The 19,769-nt window shown below is 45.6% G+C and overlaps 1 protein-coding gene across 2 annotated transcripts in view; it reads left to right on the plus strand.

Moving 5' to 3' along the window:
• Window positions 1-19,769, plus strand: part of MSLN (mesothelin) — a 79,106-nt gene that overhangs the window by 20,915 nt on the left and 38,422 nt on the right. Inside the window, exon 4 of one of the 2 annotated variants that reach the window (XM_064461402.1) lies at window positions 5,639-5,804. The exons of the other annotated variant lie outside the window; for it this stretch is intronic. The gene's annotated coding sequence lies outside the window, so the exon portion shown is untranslated. The remainder of the gene's footprint in view (window positions 1-5,638; window positions 5,805-19,769) is intronic. 2 annotated transcript variants of the gene reach the window in all.

The following is a 19,769-nucleotide window of genomic DNA, read 5'->3' on the forward strand; positions in this document are numbered from 1 at the left end:
TTTCCCTTTGGGAGGGAAAACTTAGGTGCGTACGAAACATGAGCTGAAAGTACGAGCATCAGTAAAACTGAAATGTTTAATTTGATCTAAAGCAAAGTGTTCCTTTTCCTCCTTGTTCCCTTGGTAACCGCTTGGAAAATAAAATGAAGTTATACTCAGGCATTCTGTACTAATCTGACGAGTGGTTTTGGCTAATGTAAAGCTGTTGTGAATCTCAGTACACTAAAAGCAGTAAGATGCCAGATACTCTGGGAAAAGCGGCCCTATTGGTTTCATGGGGTAGCGAGAGCCTGGCCACCCTTAGGGAAGCTGGCTGCTCATGACTCACAGGTTTTGATGAGACTGGCAGTCAATATCCAGAGGCAGGAGCTGCAGATAGTTGGCATTCATAGCTGGCAGGAAGAGCCGCAGCTCCGAACCAAACCAGGAGGCGTATTCATTGGCTGTAAAAGTGCTGAGCGGTGAAGATTTAAAAAGAAAATCGAAGAGCAGCTCACGGATCCGGGGGTCAGGAAGGACAGTGAGATCCCTCTGGAATCACAACCAGCCCACAAAAAGCGATTTTAGCAATTACTGCTTTCCACAGGTAGATTGAACTGCCTAGTGGCAAGAGAGTCTTCCTCTTCTCCCCATCACATGGTGCACAGTTTTCGGGAAAACGACCAGTTTTTTAGCATGTATGAACAGTAGTGCAATACAGTGTAACACTGGAGCAATGAATTTTGGAGCTGAACAAGATTATTTCATTAATTCCCTGCAATAATAACTTTGCTCTACATTTTCCAGTAGAAAAGCTGTTTGACCACAGCCTTAGCTAATGAAGATTGTTATTCCTCTTCTGTAAGGGATGAGTTGTGAGGGAAACCAAGGTACTAAGTAAAAATTTTGAGAGAAAATAAGCAACCTTTTTAAATGCATAAGGTGTCTGCAGTATAGCCCATAACATGCATAAGGATAACCACTCTGTCTGGATCCTCCTCTGTGAAGCCCAGGCACGTGAGCTCTAACCTAGCAGTTCAGAGCCCAGGGCTTATATTACCGTAAGAAGGAGAGTTTGTCTCCATTGTGGCGTTTTTAGTATTTCTGAGACTTGTAACGGGATGCTGTTCTCTGGCGGGGGGAACTTTTACTGTACCTCCTCTGCTGCAGCATTCAGCTCCTTTATGAATTCAGTCAGCTCCTCAAAGGAGCGTTTCTCCATCTCCAGCAAAATCTGGACAGTCAGGCGCTCCCTCTTAAAAGCATTTGTGAGAACCACCATCGCTCCTATTTGTCTGGCAGACAGAAGGTCAAGAACTTCATACTAATGAGGAAAACACAGCAGAAGGAATACAGACTTAGAAGGCCGTTTGCTCATCCACTCGTTACAGTTCTCAGCCATGTACATAGTTCATTGTTTATGTTTCTGACTGGTAATGACTCCTCAGAGCCCTAAAGCCACCTGAGCATCCCCACCGTGCTACACAGCACCAAGCGAGGGCCTTCCCTTGCCTGGGCGGATGAAAACCATATTATGTCCTAACAGAGTAACAGGTAATGCTAATCATCAGCTCTTCTAGTTAACTAACGTAATAGCCCTTCTATTCCCATTGCTAATCACATAACTTACTCTACTGCAGTATTAAAACCCTGTGTGGCAATGAGTTCTGCAGAGGAGAGGAAAGCGCTGGGCTAAGGGGTGCCCCTGCTTGGTTGTTACACTTATAGAAAATGCATGGAAGAATCATGAACTGCATTTAACACTGAAAGTCTGGAGGAAGCCCTCCTGATTTCTTTGGCAAGGATCTTCCCTTGGGGATAGTTACGGAGGAGGAGAATACCTCCTGGAAGTTCAGCTTGTGAAAAACATTTGAAACTTTTGATACCTTTTACAGAGCTGTCTGAGTGTGGAAACCTTGTAAGAAAAGGCTCTTTGTGAGATTCCTAAATAGTTGTGGGTTTGTCTTGGTTTCCAGTCTCGGAGTGTCAGTGTTGGCAGAAATATGGGTAAGAGGATTATAATCTGTAGGGTTATGTCTGAAGGTTATAATAAAAAATATCAGGTAATGTTTTTGACTCACTGAAATCATACCAGGACCGAAAGACAGCCCCAAAATTTCCATAAACTGTTTATAAATTTTGTGCTGTCAGAGCTATGTGTGTCCTTACCCCATTAAAGTCCTTGTAGAAGTCAGTGAGGTCGCTGTAAGGAGCAAAATGTAAAAATCTGTAGAAGAGAAGTTCCAGGAAACTTCGGCTGCTGTCATACGTGCCAGGAAATACCTTTTCTGAGAAAGTACAAGGAGCCTGTCAGTACACCGTGGTAACCGATCTTTTTTCTCAGTGCACCACAATGTGGCTGAAAACCAGGCCTGCGACCCGTGCTGCCCCTCAGTCCCGAGCGGCTGCAGACACTGGGGGATTCGGCAAGCAGGGGGCTCTGGGGAGCTGTGGGTGACAGGCAGGGCTGGGGATCCCCGAGTGCTGTGGGGCTCGTTCGGGCACGGGGAGCTGCTGTTTGCCCTGCGGTTCTGGCAGCTACCGGGGGGTTCCTGGTAGGCTGTTGCTGGCAGAGCCGTGGTGCTGAGGCATCGTGGAAGAGAACAGATGGCCAAGTGGTTTGGTTTCTTGGCTATAAGCTGCAATCAATATTTGATGTTTCAGAACTCTGCCCTGGGAAGCCCAATGACTGAAGGGCTGCCGGGCAGCCTCCTTATGCTGTACTTGCTCCTGTGAGTTAATTCCTCTCTGAACCAAGGAGGGACAGGGAGTTGGCAGAAATATTAGCAGAGATGTGACAGCTACAATTCAAATATGCCATGGAGGATGCCCAAAAGCAGACCAGTACCTGAAAAAGTAAGTTGTGATTCCAGGATTCTTTTGATGAAGAGGTAGATAGCATAGGATGTGTTTTGTGGAAGCTCAGGAAAGACGTTGTCTAGGCCTCGCACACTTTAAGGGTCAAGAAATAAGATATCATCAGCCTGAGACTGTAAAGACTTGTAATAAATAAATTAATAAAATTATTTATGATAATATTTAGTGTAAGTCTTGCCTCAGCTGTACTACATTACAGCAATAAGGGTAATAACAAGACGTGCAAAAGGCACAGGCTTTATAAGGTGTGGGAGAGTTGGCATACAACCGTCCCGGAGCTGGGAACAAAAGGGGTGGAGGGTATGTGAAGGTACCAAAGTAGAGCAAAACACAGTACATGTGTATGTGGAAAACGACGCCTGAATCTCCTTTACTGCAAAAATCAAGTTGAGACTCTTTTGTTTGTTTTTTTTTTAAATCCACGTGAAATGCTAGCGCTTAGTTGCGCTGGGAAAGAAAATGCTAAATCGTGCGCTGCTTCCCCTGCCAGAGGTTTCCTGCAGCTGGAGTCTGGCAGGCAGCGCTCCTCAGCGCGTGGTACTCACATGGCCGTGTAGGCTGGGAAGCTGAGGTCTCCGGGGATTAACTCTAGCAGATCTGTGTTTATGCTGGGCAAGAGGAATCTTAGGTTCTCCAGGAACCAGAATTCATAGTCAAGATCAGCAAATTTATAAAAGTGCTTGGAAAGGTCCGTGAAGAGCGTTGTCAGCATTTCCCTCCTTACTTCACCATTTCTGATGCCCGCCATGCCTTCCTGTGGGGGGTGGAAATGTCTGTTACATGGGAGCTCTTTGGGGGTGGCACGGTGAGGGGGACGATGACTCCCTTTCACACGCATCCTTGCTTTACCTGGCGCCGTGAGCAGGACTTTCTCACACATGAAATCCCTGAGAATCCCCACCTTTTTAAAGGGGAAAAATATTTATAACGAAGTTACAATACCTGTGTCAGAGCCAGATTGAACTTCATCAGGAATTTGCTCATCTTAGGCTCTGAGATTTGGGGATTTTCACCCCTCAGGGCACTCAGGACATCCTGCATTGTGGTCACATTGACCAGCGCATCGGAGGTCAGAGCATATTCCACCAGCTGGTCGATGCTCAGCACATCCAGAATTTTGGCCTAGGAAATACTGATGTCAGCCACCGAAGATGAGCCTACCCCCTCTTCACTAGACCTAGCTGAAATATTTTTTTCACAATTTTCACACTTTTTGCAAATTGTGTACGTATGGGTCATGATTTGTAGAGGCTTGCTTATGTCCTGAAGTTATTTCTCACATCCCAGGCAAAGCTGTTGCAGCACCGGGAAGACTTTCAAAATGCTGACATACATTTTTGTTTGGACTGGCTACGGGTACCCATTTGAAATTGGAGCTTCTTTCAGCGTTCTGTTCATTGAAAACATACTATTATTTCTGGATTTAGTGTTACTGCCTAGAAGTGGGAAGATATTCTATTACAAATCTTGAAATTAAATCCTTTAATGCTCTCTACTGTAGGATAAACATTTCTGAAAGCCCCACTTACCCATGTGCACTTAGTGTAGAGGTCATACATACAGGGTCAAAGTTGTTGTTGGTTGCTCTGACTTCCCGGAGGGCTATATCGTGGAAGAAGGATTTCCAGGTGGCTTGTATCCATTCAGTAGTGGACTCAGTTTGACCATCTAAGTGGGAAAAAGACGCAGTGACTCTCAGGGAATTACCCACCACAGCGGTCCTTCTTTTTTAACAATACAGACATTGCAGAGAAGTGGAAAACTCATATCCCCACTGACTGAAAAGAATAGCTGCCTATTTACTGATATATTGCAGTGTTACTTCTAGCTCAAGAAGACTCTGAGCCACAGATCACTTGGAAACCGGTGAAAAGTAAAAGGGAAATATGAGATTATGCTGGTTGGGTTCCTTTACTCCTCCCTAAACATTGCTCCTGACTAGTGCTGGATACAGGGTGCTGGACTGGATGGGGTTTGCTTTTTTTCAAAAGAAAATGACACTTTGTACCTTAAGAAAGTAAAATCAATGTGCAATAAATAGCAATAAAGAGGGAGAAAGAAAAACTAGGATCCTCAGATCAGGTCAAGATACCAGAAGTATCACTTAATCCTTTTGTCTTTTACAGTTTCCAGGAATATACACTGTGTCTTGGGACAGTCACCAGAGATCAACGGGGCATCCTGGTGTGAGGTAGCATTGGAAAGACAGCATTTTTCCACTTGGACAGCCCTCTAGTGCACTAGTTGCTTGCCTTTGTGTATGAGTCTGTATTGCTGTTGTTTTATACATCCTGGGAGTCTACCAGCTGAGCCCCAGCTTTCCTGGAAGAATCTATTAGCTGGAATGTGTGGCTTCCCAGCATTACCTTTCAAGATCTGGAGGTTCCGTGCAATCCAGAGTGCTACATCTCTTCTAGAGGGCTCAGTCATGTATCTGTAAGCGTTATCAAGCGCAGTAACACTGGGTGGACAGGAAAAAGGATGCAGGTGAAACACACGGGATGACGGACTCTTTGTAACTTCCTCTAACTGGAGCCTTGGACAAGAAGAACAGTCTCTTCTTCAAGATATTGTAGCCAGTTCCTTCACCTGGCAATTTCTGCTGAGAGACTTAATACTCCACCCCTATTGTACGAATAGCACGGGCCAAGGCCTAGATTTGGTATGGCTCGGCTCTGTAACTTCATCTCAAACTTCTGAGATTACTGAGGTGTGGGTAAGAGCTGTAAAAAATACCCAGACTAGAGCCATCCAGGCTGACAGCACATCACCTCTCTTTCAGGTTTCAACCTGACTCCATGAGTTGCCCTGTTTACTGGCTGAAGAGAGATCCCAGCAATGCCCAGAAGACTTACACAGCAACTAAGGAGTCGTAATCCTGCAGCACAACGAGGGCGAGGGTTGATTCATTGATGACGGGTCTCAGGAAGTACAGCTCACTTTGGAAGGTGATGTTCCAGTCAGCAGCAGTGTATGTCTTCATTCGCTCGGACATGCTGGTCAGGTATTGCAGGAGGAGCAGCCGAGCGATGTCGTCGTTTGGCAGGACTGTGATCTTACGCTGAAACAAAACCATGTGGTGAACACATTGGTGCTAGGGCCATCAGAACTGTAACGCTGCAGGTGGGGAGGGAGCTCTTTAAGTGGTTTTCTAGGCCAGAATTTTGGTGAATTCAAAATGGAAGTGAACAGTACCCTGTGTCACTGAAAGGACCTGATGTGTACAGATATTTGCAGATTACTCATGTAACAGTGTGCTTTCAGAATGACAGTATTTGCAAAGCCAGTTTTTCAACTAATAGCTTAAGATGGCAAGTCTCTGCAGGGGGGATGGAGACTGCAGAGAGCGTGGGTAGTGTCTACCATGCTTGCAGCCTTGGTGAACTGTGTCAGACTCATCTGAACATCCTCAGCTTCACTTTTCTGGAAGAACTGGACAAGCTGGACTGCTGCATCCATACGGGTCAGTGTGTCCGAGTATACCATCATGTCACCAATCTGAGTGGGAGTGAGGAGGTCCAAAACCGCATACTGGCGAAAGACAGAGGAATTGAATTCTGTTACCCCGTACCTGGGCAATTTCATTTCCATCTTTTCTGGCACATCCTCTCTCGAGTGCAAAGGCAGCCTGGATATGTACAGACTTACCGCATCAAACGGTTGGTGGTAGAGTGAAACCAATTGAGCATAAGGTGCTTCTGTGCAGAATTTTCCAAAGAACTGTAACAACCAGTCTCTAGTTGTGGCGTGGATGGAGCAGGCAGGACCTATGGGGAGGGCACAGGAAAACAGATAACATGGGAGAGTAGATCCAAGTGCACATCGGTATCCAGGATTTCTAAAGCACCTTGAAGGCAAAGGAAAGGGTTGAAGTCCCTGACTTTGATGGCTTTGGCATCAGCCCTCCAGTGGCATGCTCTGCCCTCTTCTATTTTCATACTGTGAACAAGAATGAGTTCTGAGAAGAAACACCTGTTACTTAATCGAGCAGATCGGAAGGTATTGAGCAAAGCAAGAGATTGATTAGCTCTGTCCCACAACTTGGAGAGAGTGACAGGGCGCATGGAGAATTAGCTGAACTGATCGGGGTTACCAGTGAGCTCAGACTGCTGGGTGAGGAATGCCACGATGTAGTTGTATACATCCATTTTGCCAGCTGCAGGGATTTCAGAGAAGACTGCATTGATCCCAGTAATTCTGTAGAATAAGGAAACCTGGAGTGAGTGAAGGACTCTTGGGAGCCAACCCTGTTTGCTGAGTAGCTCTCATGAAATATTCTGGGGTTGTGCTCTCTGGCTGCCCTGAAAATAGATATATCGGAAGAATCAAAGTGAAATATTGAAAGCCTGACTTCACTGGTGACTGGGGAGTTTGTCATTGGTTTTAGTGGAGCCACAGTGAGTCCAGACTGGGATCTTGTCTCAAGAAAATGTTTGAGTCCAATTAATACCTGAATTCAGCAACCTGTGGGCTAATACACAAAGTAGATAAAAGCCAAATAAAGTGACTTGCCAAGATATGCAAAACGAGTGAGTGAGAAGAGTGGCAGTAAGTGTCTTCGGATCTTTTTCTGGAACCATGGAACCGTGTTCCCTCCTTTTGCAGTTCATTCACTGCACTGAATTATTCTTTTACTAAATGGTTTAAATCTCAAGTAGCACGAAACAGCCTCAGACAGGGTGACCGTGACTCACAGAGACTTGTAGGAGCCGCAGGACATGCTGTTGGGGATGTCTTGAAGGATGGCGGCATGAATGCCTGGCAGAACAGCCACGAGCCTCTTCTGAAACCAAAGGTGATAGTCATCGTCTGTGAAGGCAGGGAGCCCAGAACGGAGCTGTTCCACTGTTCTCGCCAACATGGTGCTCTTCACCGCCATCGAGATGTTGAAGGTGTTGGCAAAAGGCTGCAGCGGGAACATAAAATGCAGCTGTAAGGCTCTGGGAGAATATTTGAAAACCAAGAGAAGACTTTCTCTGTGATGCAGTTTCTATTTCTAACCCAACAGTAATAGCAAATCATGCAACATCCAGGAGGATTTTACAGCGTTGTAACAGTGCAGCCAAGGCCTGACTAAATTACTGTGAAGCATCAAGTTACACACAGGCAAAATTTCCAGCACAATCAGCATGGAAGAATGGAAGTTATTTTGATGTCCCCACCTTGATCTTCTGCAGCAGGGAAATGTTTTGAAACTAATTCAGCACAGTAGGAGGAACTCTAGACCTCCTCTAGACCTTCAGTTTTCAGGGTTGTTGGTCTTCTGTGTTTGGGAGTTGTTTGAGGCAGCCAAGCTGGTATAGCTCCCCATGCTTACACAGATAGAAGAGTTCTCCTGAGTTACTTTTGATTTATGATGCTAAATATATTCCCTGACACCTCATCAGACTCTCACAAGTCCTGTATTTTATAGCACTAAATATAAGCTGTATAGTGCTATTTTATAGTTCAGTTCCTACCGAGCCTCAAGAAATGGTTTGGTCAGCTCTTTACTTCGCCAGGTGTGTTATTTCCACTGTCAAGGGAATTTTCTTTTCTAGTTTCATGGCATTACTGTTTAAGGGAGAATTATAGGCCCGACTGTCACCCCTTTGCTACTCTTCCTGCTGTCACACCTTGTGTCTTGGTGGAGGCTGTCAGTGGCCATCTGTGGTAGTTTAAGTAGTAGTTTAAGCTCTTGTTGAGCTTTGTTGCCTCTTAGAGAATGCTGAGCACCCTGCAAAGCCAGGTCCCAGGGGAACAGTGAAGGACCTGGCTGACGTGACAAAGCTGCTAAGTGTCTGAAGCTGCCTCCAGGAGCTGCCTCCAGTGTCTCTGTGAGTACAGCCCAGGCGAGACTCTACCTCCACGCTAGAGCCCTGCTTTCTCAACAAACAAGGTGGGAGCAGATGGGTTCTAAAGAGTTTCATTGTTTTCTATTTAAACAAAATAGTAAGAGTAACAATCATGATTTCTGCAGGCCTGAGGCTAGCTTTATACCATTCTAGGCATGTGCTTCATCTTCTGGACAAATGGAGGGAATTAAAGACGGTTGCTCTGGTACAAAGCTAGCTTTCAAAGTCCTGGGGAGAGCTGAGTTAGTCGTGATGCCATGACCCAGTAGGAAGTCTTCTCTCTGTGGTCAGATTTTACTTGAGGGAGAGACCTGCAGGGTCTGAGTCTTGCAGGCTAAGACTTTGCATATCTTCTGTTGGTCCGATGAAAGGTATTGCATTTACAGGGAGCCAAGAAGGGCCTTTAGCTTATTGTTGTATTAGAGGAACCTCAGCAAATAATTGGCACTGGGTGCACAGTCAGAACTGTGTATCTGGGAGAGGAATTGCTACAGGCTGAGTCTAGGAAAAATCGTAAATTTGGGTGAATTAATATGATGTAAATTAGTGGTGCTTTAGGGACCACTTGAGCCTTATTCTTTTACAAAGGCTGGTGATCCGGCCTGCGTCTTTCGGGCAGGCAGAGGTGGGAAGGGGTTGGTGGCAGCTGTGTCAAACCCAAGCACAGACTAAATGTGTGAGGAATGCAACATGCAACGACATAATCTCTTTTTGGCCTCAAACCTGCTGCAAACTTCCCTGGCAAACCTGTCATATCACCTTCCTTTTGCTCTAGGTTATTGCACATTTACCGTTGGAAGACTTCTGTCCTTGCAAACCTCTCCCAGTGAGCCCCATTAACAAGCTGTCTGCAGTTACCTCCTCTAAAGCAGAGTTAAGCTCATCCCAGTAAGCGGCCAACTCACGGAGACCCGTCAGCTCGGTTAGCCTGTCAAAGATTCGTTCAATGTTAGCAACATTGCTGAACACATCTTGGGACAGCGTTAACTGGGCAAGCTGGACGGCAGTCAGCTCCTCCAGGAACGCCATCTGGAACAGAGACAGAGAGAATTCCTTATAAATATACATTTGTATTTCCTTGACTTGACACTGTTGGCATGTGTGCCTGCAGCTTTCCTGCACACCTTGTCTTCAAGGACAAGGACTTTCTCCTCTGGCAGATGCAGGTTATGATATTTAATGTTCATGCTGGAGCAACGGTGTGAGACTGAGACAGACGCTATTTTTTGTAGTCTTGAAATAGGAGAGAGTATTTGCACCAGAAGTGTTAGATTTTAATGGAAAAAGATTCATTTTTGAATGGCTAGTGAGAGATTGCAGGTGTTTGCTTGGCCCAGGTGAGCTGGGTACCTCTCAGAGCTCCTTCTCCTGCTGGGGTGAGAGCGAAGCAGGCCCCAGTTCAGGCTTCTCTGATACTCTCCATGGAACCATCCCTTCGGTGCCCCATGGAAAACACACCTAGTTGTCTCATAACCAGCCCTGAACTCCTCAAAGACAGAGAGAGAATCTGGATGAGATCTAGAGATCCTTTGGCTCCCATGCAGGTGCTGTAGCTGTGCACCCATCCTTTCTGCTCGATGTTGGGTTGTTGCAAAATGAACCAACTACGCGGGGGTTGTTGGAACTGAGATGCAGGGGAATAATCAGAAACTGGAGTCGAACTCTTCCCATAGCAGAGGGAAAATCCTGTGTCTCCTGAGGAGGATGGAAAAATTTCCATTGTTTCTAATGGAAAGGGCAACATGGTTTAATTTCCTGTTTGTTGTTGGAACTATATTGTAACACTGTCTGTCTCTCAGAGTATAAATCCCACTATGAATTGTGTGACTGTCTAAAAAAGAAATAGAAATAGTTTTGCTCAATGGTGGTAAAATTTCACAAAGTGTCTAAATCAGCAGTCTTACCCCAGTAAAGTTTTCATAGGCAGCAACAAAGTCTGTGATGTTGGCTGTGGATCTGAATCTCCGGAAATTAAGTGTCATCCAGTTTTCATCCATCTGACAATCTAAAATGCAGCAATAACAATTATTTACGTTTCAGTTTAAGACTCTGAAAACCTAAGATCGTTCCAGGGTATTTATGGAAATGATCGAGGAAATATTTCCAATTAACATGCATCTAAGCAGTGAATCAGCCTGGTATTAACCAGGCTGGCTCCTGTCAGTGCAGTTCCTGGAAGACTGTGACAGAGGGGTGTCTAGTAATTTCATAGAAATCAGGACACTCTTGCTTCGTTACTTTTCAACTTTTATTCCTTCCAAACATTGTAAGACAAGGATGTTGAAATGGAAACATAATTCAGTGGTTCAGTAACTCCTAAAAGCAGTTTGTGCTTTTAATAAGGGCACAATTAATGTTATTTAAAAAAAAAATCCCCCTTTTTTCAGTCAATGAGCAAATCTGATGTTGCTCCTTTGCAGGAACGAGGGCTGCTCTCCATTTCAGGCTGGGGCAGCTGCACCAGGGTGGGACTGGCTTATTGAGGCATAATTGGAGTGCAACATTTACAGCCTACAAAAACCTCTGGCTCCAAATTATTGAAAACTCCTAGGCACAGGAGAAACCCAAGTGTCAGTGAGGTCCGAGGGACGCCAGGCGCCTGAATAAACTCAGAGGGAAGAGGAGGCTCACTTAAGGGAGGAAGAGTTTGGACAATCCATTGGGTTATATCAGTCTTTGTCTCTGTTGTCATGTCATCAAATGCATAGTCCAAACCTCTCACTCTGTAAGACAAGGAGAGAGAAGACACATGTCAGCATCAGTTATATGCCGTGGCTTTCACAGGTCCAAGCTAATAACGTTTTTAGCGCAGACAGCCAGGAGTGTCTTCTCTGATGGCACAGATGAATTCACAGCCTTTCCTCTCACTTGTCACTCGGATCCCTCCCCGTAGCCACAGTGACATTCTCCTTTACAGCACACGCAGATGAGAGACGCTGAGCTGGACTTATACTCACATCACGTGGAAGAGTGGGCAGTCACTGAGAGCAGGCAGTGTCATTAATTCATTGTGAGTGATGGAGCCTAGATACAAGGTCAGTGTCCCTTTGAACAGGGATTCCAGGTCTGCTCTTGTCATTGAGGCAAAATGTGGCTTCAGGATCTGGAAAATGCCTTTGAGCATTATGTCACGAACCCCAGTGCTTGTTACGCTCTCCATGTGCATCTAGGGAGAAGAATAAATGGGAAGTGATGGACTGCTAGAGTGTGATGGAGATGCTTATCCTGGGGTCTCAGTCATTATGTGCATTGGTGTGGCTTTGTTCTCGCAGAAATGAAGAGCAGATTTCATGATACAGGGCTGGGCAGTGTAAATGAAAACATGCTGGTTTTTTTTCTTTTTTTCCTGCTGCCTATTCTGAGAGACTTTATAATTCTGCTTCTTTGGAATCATGCCATTATATTGTTTTATAGAAATTTGCTTTAGAGAAATCTGTGGATGATTGTGCAGTCAGGAGCAAGAGCAAATGAAAATGAGACCCAACAAGAGGAAGGATGGTGCCAATAGAAAATAGAGTCTGCAACTGGAGGAGCTCTTACCTGTGCTGCAAGAGAATTAACTTCACGCAGAAAGGTGTGGAGTTCAGAGACGTTCCGGGTTTGGAGGGTTTTCATAATCTCCGTAACATCTATCTCTGCGGTGGCCCTGGTGTTTTCGGTTAGGATACGGGAGGTGATGAGTAGCTGTCCTAGCTGCACTGAAGTTAGCAAATCTGTCACTTCAAACTAGAAAGGAAAGGAGAAGAATGTCATCCTAGAGGCAGTTAAATGCTCCCACCAGCTCTTGTCTTTCTGCATGTGAGTCGCCACTCAGAAGCTTACAAATAACCCCAGGCCAAGAACAGTGCCCAACTGCCGTTGCGGAGCGACACGGCGGAGCAGCCTTGTGGAGACCCAGCAGGAGCTTTGCTCTGTGTGATACCTACTCCATTGAAGCTGGGATTGAGGCGGAGGAAATCACTGTAGTCAGTGTAAATGCTGGAGAATCCAAAGTTGTCCTCTAACCACTCTCGGCTGTTAGAAGTGGTGAACGTACAAGCTGCTCCTGCAAGGGATAGCATGTTGGATGGTCAGAAGCTAATGGAGCCTCCGTGCAGGAGAGAGGGGAAGCTTCATCTAACATGTCAGATGCTCCTCTAGGCAAGACAGCCAGATAAGCATGCACTTCTGGAAGAACACCTCTCTATAAGAAGGTGAGGTAGAAATGGTGCCGTAGCCACAGCCAAAGCTCCAAGTGGCTGTGGGAGGTAGAAAGTGGTGCTCAGGAGTGCCAAGCAAGAGGTTGAAGTTTCTTCCCAATTTCAGATACTAGAATCATCCCACCCTTCTGCAATTTGGCTTGGCCACGCTGTGCCACAGAGTACTCCTGGGGTGGTTCACCCAAAAGAAGGCAGGGGTCTGCTTGTTTTTGTGAATTTTGTTGTAATTCTGGAATTATGAGTACTAGTGCTCATGCGTTCCCCAAAAGTAGTGTAAGCTTTTAATCCTAAAGTGCTTACAGGATCATGAGAGAAAGTAACATGCAGGAATCTGTTACCTTCTTTTGCTGCTTGCCTATTGAGAAAATCCATTCTGGCCTTGTACACAGCTCTCTGCGTGTCAGGATCTAACTCATGGTGCACAGAATTCAGTCCTTTGTAGCTGTATATAGATAAAAATGAAACATGATTTCAGTGCTTCAGAGCAGAGTAGTTATGAGCCATGCTGTACCAAAAGAAAAAGAAGTTTGTAAACCTAAGATAAGCTTAGCCAGTGAGAGAAAAGTAGAACGGTTTAGAACCTTGTGAAAGATTAACATTCCCTTACGTGTTGAGGTGCTTTGTTCTCGTACCATCTGTTCAAGTTTTGCCTATGCTAATAGTTATTTTCATTGTGCTGTACTGCTTTTTCTGGAGAGACAAAACATCGTTTATCTTGTGGTCGTAATCTAAAAATTATTATTTCAAAATTTCCAGGGCAGCATTTGGCAATAAGGTAAGTGCTGCAGGTTCATTTTCATGGTAGTCTTAGCAGCGACAGGTAACAAAACCATAGAGCAGTCACAAGGTTTGCAGGGTAGAGCTATGTTTATGTATTATCTCTGCTAGCTTGGTTTCTCAGTAAGTGCAGGTGACAGGAATACTCACATATCTTGGAAATCAGCGCAGCCTACTTTCGTTGGGAAGAGCCTTAATATATTTGCATCAGTAACAGAGAGCATCCTTTTCAGTTTCACCTGAAACAAGTCTTTCAAGGACGGTGAGCACAGATCTGGGAAGTTCTCTCTGACTTTGGTTAAAATGGTCTCCAGCACCGAGTACATCGCATTGCGGTCAAGTGGAGGAGTCAGTGTTAAAGTTGATAGTTCGGTCAAGTAGTCTTCAAGATAGAGGACGTTATTGGCGCTGAGGACTTGTGTGATGGCAGCAGCTAGGCTGCTGTTGGAGAGCACGTTGCTGCGGACTGTGAGCTGGGCTAGCTGGCTGGCGGTGAGGACCTCAAGGGCTGTAAACTGATTAGACAGGCATGGTGCAAGACTTAAACTACTGAACAAGCTGTTACACGAGATAAATTCTTTCATACAGCACTGTAGTTACCAGATTGTTGAATATATGATGCAAGTTTAGTAGGCGCCATGTGGGCATGTACTGCTGAGGGCTGACTGTTCACTGACCTGTAGCTCTAACCACCAACACTACAACCCTTAGGCAAGCAAAAGTTTCAGTCACTTTATCCCCCCCCCCTCTTGCTTGACTGTTCTCAGCCTACTGGATGAAACAGCTGAAGGAAGCCCTATTTTCCAAGTGATTTCTTACCCCATCAAAGCTGCTCCAGCAAGAAGCGAGATCATTATATGATGCATAATTTTGGAAACTCTTCCAGTTGGTCAGTAGCCACTCTTTTGCTGAACTTTTTTCACAAACTAAAAACATAAAATAATTTGTTATTTCTTGAGACAGATAAAGATGGGTCTTCTTTGAGACCATGGGGATGGAAAAGGCTTGGAGGGAGAGTACTGGGAAAATGAAGATGAGTTTGACCCAAAGAATATAATTCTCACTGATCTCCTCCTCTAACACAACAGTTTGACCTGAGTTCAGAAAAACTTTTTAAATGGTCTCGTCGTGCTGCTGAAAGCACAGGATTGGTACTGAATAATTTTTGTTAGAGTACTGTATCATCTGATCACCTTAACAGCTAATCCTCATTCTGCAGACAATAGCTGTTAGTAGTTTGTACTGGGATCTCTGTCAAATCTATTGCACTTATACCAGGAAAATTTGGACTGTAAATACTGATCACTAACCGTGTACCGTAAGGAATCTTCTTATCCAGTCAGCTACCAGTTGCCTCGTGCTGTTGTCCATCTCAGAATAAGCAGTGTCCAGAGCTTGAACCCTGGAATCAAAAGGGACAGATTAGACAAAACCTGTTGCCAGCGCCTGGTGTGAATAACAATTTGTTCGTTCATATTTCCCTTCACTTCCTTCTCTAAAAGTTGAACATTAGAAATCCTCTTTGGGTGCATGGTAGAAACTGAGATAACCCTTCATGTTCTAAGGTGAATTGGTAGAGCCCTGTTCATATCCCAGCTAATTTCTTCCCATGTCCATCCTCCTTCACATCTTCTTCCAAGCTTCTGCCTGTCTCCTTCACCAGCTCCTCTCTCTGGGAGAGGTCCCCAGGCACAGAATGTAATAGCAGAAAATGTTATTTATGTCTTATAAATACCTGCTCCTTTCTCATATGGCTGGAAGAGAACCCTTACAGCTACCCGCTGAACAGCAGCGAAGGCGTGTGAGGCACAGTTACATATGGTTGTACCCTATACAGTCATCTGACACTGGTCCCAGTGAGCACACTGGACAGTGTGCTGCATTCGTCTTGTTCTTTGCTGGCGGCTTTCACACACTGGGCCCTGGCATCTTGTTCTGTCTTTCTTTTTTTTTCCTAGCCCTATCTTAACTGTTCTGTGGATTGATCTTCATAAGACAAATCAGGAGCAGAGATAACTGGCAGGAAAATAGACATCAAAATTGACAATGCACTCTATTTCCTGGCTCTCAAACCACAGGCTCAGGCATGCCATCTAATTAGACCCTGAGCTTAGATCAGACGTACACTGCGGCCAGGCCATCGCAGGTGACTGGAAGCTGTGCCATGCAGTCCAGGATGCTGGTGCCAATGGAGGGAAGGTAGGCGTGCAGGGTCTCCTGGAACCAGGAGGCCAGGAAACCTGCATTTGCAACTTTAGGATCAGACTTCACGACTTCCCATGCTGCGTTTAACATGAAGGTTTTGGTCGCCGATGCAATCTGGTCACTGCGGACCTGAAAACAAGATGGAAAGTGCTGAAAGTATTGCTGGTTTATTATGGGTATTATTGCCACGCTTAGGGGTAGTGCCAAGACCAGAAATCCTTTGTGTCTGTACAAACACTGGGACAAGAATGCCGTCTCTTTCAGGTTGGTTCTTGTCTTGCTTGTCCAGCTCTAAGTGACTTGGCTGTTCTTGAGAAGATATAGAAATTGCCTTTGTGCTTTTAATCCCCATATGTAACCTCCAATGAGTTCACCTGTGCTGCCTTGAAAATTACTGCTGAGAGTGGCTTGAGCAAACCCGTTTTCCTTGGTGCTGACACTGTACTAGGAGCATGGACATGTCATGAACTGTGTCCGTGCTGAAAGGCAGTAGCTTGTTCGGGTAGGCTGTGCTCTCTTCAACAGAGACAAGAAGTAAATGCACGTAGAGGAGGAGGAGGTGTTCAGCTGAGTACATCCATCACCTCAGTAGCCAGACTCCTCTCCTGTTCATGTTACAGGAGAATGGGAAAATAAAGTTTTGGGGAGGATTCGGAGGGGAAGAAGGGAAGAAAAGGCTGGTTTGTACTCAAACTTGTGCTTGTGTTTTTGTGGAATGGTAGTAACAACATACTAGAGACCTGGTGCTGCAGACTCCCCAGGTAACTATTGACTAGTCTCTGCTCACATAGCAGCGTGGGGAAAAAAACAGTCAGATACTTAAGCCAACCACCTATGGATGTATCCCAAGCTAAAGACCCCCTGCATATGGTCTGGAGAGGTAGCTGCTAACGGTCCTCCTCTCTGATGGTGACATTACCTGCACACTGATTTCATTCAGAGCAGTTTGCAGCACTTCACTGTTGACTTGTTGAAACAAGAGCAGGAAAGCCCCTTGGTCCAGGAGAGCAGTAGGGTCTGTGATGTAGCATGTGAGGATGGAGAAGAGTTGCCTTGATGTCAGCTTGGTGCCCTGAGACAAACACCAGCATGTTACATCAGAAAAAGGGTAAAGATCTACCAGTCTGGGGTCAGAGTTTGTAGTTCTTTTTCTCTCCTTGTTCCTACAATCTCTAGGAAAAGAGGAGTGCCCAGGCTTGCTTCCTTTTGCCTGATGGGAGCGATTTCAGAGCAAGGCCATCTGGTGTGCCCAGGGAAGGCAGATCTGACTGGGGATGTCTTAAAGTAGCTAGAAAGGAATAGCTGGGGAGTTGGTAGGAGAGACCTGTTGGAGGTGACGTACCGAAGCACAGGCGTACTGCCGGAGGGAAGGGCTGCACCAGTCACCGCTCTTCAGGATGGAGCTTAGATTTGAACTGGAAAGAAAGCAGGAAACTTAGAACATTTTCTGTTAAATGTCTGATGAGAAAAGGGCTTGGTGGGCTGCAAAGGGCTTGGTGGGCTGCAAAGGGCTCAGGTTCTTTTGGTAAAACTTTTGGGAGATGGTATTTTAGCACTAGGATAACCTCTCCCAGGCTGCATGGGTACTGGTTCCCAGGGGTGCCTACCTGCTTTCAGATGAGCAGTATGTTGGAGCTGTGAAAGAAGAAAGAAATGTATGACACTAATATTTTAGTCTCTCCCTTTGGGGATGCATATGATGCTTTCTTTTGGGTACAGAAAGTATCAAACAGTTCTTCCAGGGAGCCTTCAGCTCCCTGTGTTTGCTGTTCACGTTGTATGTGATGTTGTGGGTGTATAATGGCATTTCTTTTCAGTGCTGGGCTGCGACCCCTGAAAGGCTCTAGAGAGCCCTTAAATAAGTGACGTAGAAATTTTATGTGGATTCTATTCAGGGAGATTTCCTAGACGCATCAGCTTTCCAAATGCTTTCATTCTGCTCTTTTGTGTGCCTAGACCCTGCCCAACTTCTCAAGTATGGTATCTTAGATACAAACAACATTTTACTTACACATGAGGAATGCTGGGCACTGGGGAAAGAAAGGAGAGAAAGCAGTGGTTAGGACAGAGGGCAGAGTATTCTGAGCTACATGACATAGGCTGTAACTTAGGCTGCTGGCTGCGAAGCAGTGACTCCTGTATTGCCTTGCCCCATTTGCATCAGGCAAACCATCAGGATGGGTTGAAAGATGCCCAGTACCACCATACACCCGTTGGTTAGGACAGGCTGGTTGCTCTTGGCTCAGGACAGACTGGCCAGATTCTCAGCTGGTGCAGGTCGGCGTCCTGGTGGAGCTGCACTCTTATTCCAGCCAAGAGATCAGCTTTAAAGCAGAAACCCTCCCTGGCTGTGGTATTGTACCTTCTCTGCTCCAGCCATGGGCTTGTGGAGCTCTGGGAAGTATTGCGGGTGTTTGTTAGTAACCTCATGGAGGTTCCCTTGCACCTGATTGCTCTTAAGTGGCTGTTGCTGAATGGATAAAAGTGGGTTTTGCCTATTATAAGTGGCCATTGCAGGTACCTGATGTTACTTTTAAGTGTCTGCTCTATGACCAATAAATAGCCCGGAACTAAACTTTTTACAGCAGTCGGTGATGTTACAGACATACCTGATTTAAACTTTTTACACACGGCCCTAGAAAAAAAAAACAACAAACCACAGATGGAATAGTTAAATGAGTGGAAATAAACTTATTTTCTTCTATCATAGACCCCCACAGAAATCATAGAATCATTAAGGTTGGAAAAGACCTCTAGGATCATCAAGTCCAACCGTCAACCCAACATTATCACATCTCCTAAATCATGTCCCGAAGTGCCGCATCTACACGTTTTTTGAACACCCCCAGGGATGGTGACTCCACCACCTCTCTGGGCAGCAGTGCAAGAACATAAACCAGGGGAGTATGAAATTAAGCTCATTTTTTAACCTTCACTGGTTTACGCCCCTTTTTCTGAAGTACTCAGTTACATACCGAGCACACATCCTAGTAATTTGTGCTGATTTTGTTACATAGCACTACATGTTCAGTGTTGGAGCCCAATCCACGCTGCAAAGTCACTACAACACCAGAGACACTTTGCTCTGTTGCTCTAATCAGTATATTCAGCTGCGTGGGAATCAGCCCTCAGCATCGTTGTAGAGCTGAATTGACTTACCTAAAATGAGTAAAGTTCTAAGGGCAGTTAAAAGAGGTGGCCTTTCTTTTCCCTTCATTGTTGTTCTTTTCCTGAGTGAATTGCCTTTTCAAGCCTAAAAAAAAAAAAAAAAGCATAAATTAACAGTGAAATGTCTTTTTTGAGTGCAGATAATCTGAAATTCTGCAGAAGTCCTCCTTACTGCCCAGGTTGTCGGGACCAGTCCTTTGCAGACGGAGCTGGACAGCTGAGGAGTGCTCTGAGCACATCCACAGGCTGGCTGTAGGCTTCCTTGCTGCTCGCTGGAACCAGCTCTCTCTTTAATTGTTTTCAATTAAAAGGCTTTCAGCCTTTTCTGAGATGCACTGCAAGGACAGGTGTGGGTCCCTGCAGAGTGAGCGGAAGCTTGCCGATGGTGGATGGACGTCTGTAAGTTGTCTCCGTGGCTGTATTGGGAACCTGCTGTGGGTTTGTGCATGCCGCAGCTTGGAAAGTGAAGCTGTGAGGCAAAGGATCCCCCTGGCACCTCTGCGCACACCCCTTGGGGCCAACAGCAGCTCCACTGAGGAGATGGTGACCCGAGCTGGCCTTGCTCCTGGGGTGGTTGGTAGTGCCGGGGACATTTCTGTGACCTCGACTCTTGTGAAACGAAACAGGCTGAGGGGTGGGTGCCTTCTACAAATAATCGGAGCTGGTGCTAATCACCAGTGAACAAAAACATTCCTCCAGCACTAAAAAAGAACCTAAAATTTGACTGTAT

Source organism: Phalacrocorax carbo, chromosome 10 (genome assembly GCF_963921805.1).
Source record: "Phalacrocorax carbo chromosome 10, bPhaCar2.1, whole genome shotgun sequence".
NCBI classification, from domain to species: Eukaryota; Metazoa; Chordata; class Aves; order Suliformes; family Phalacrocoracidae; genus Phalacrocorax; species Phalacrocorax carbo.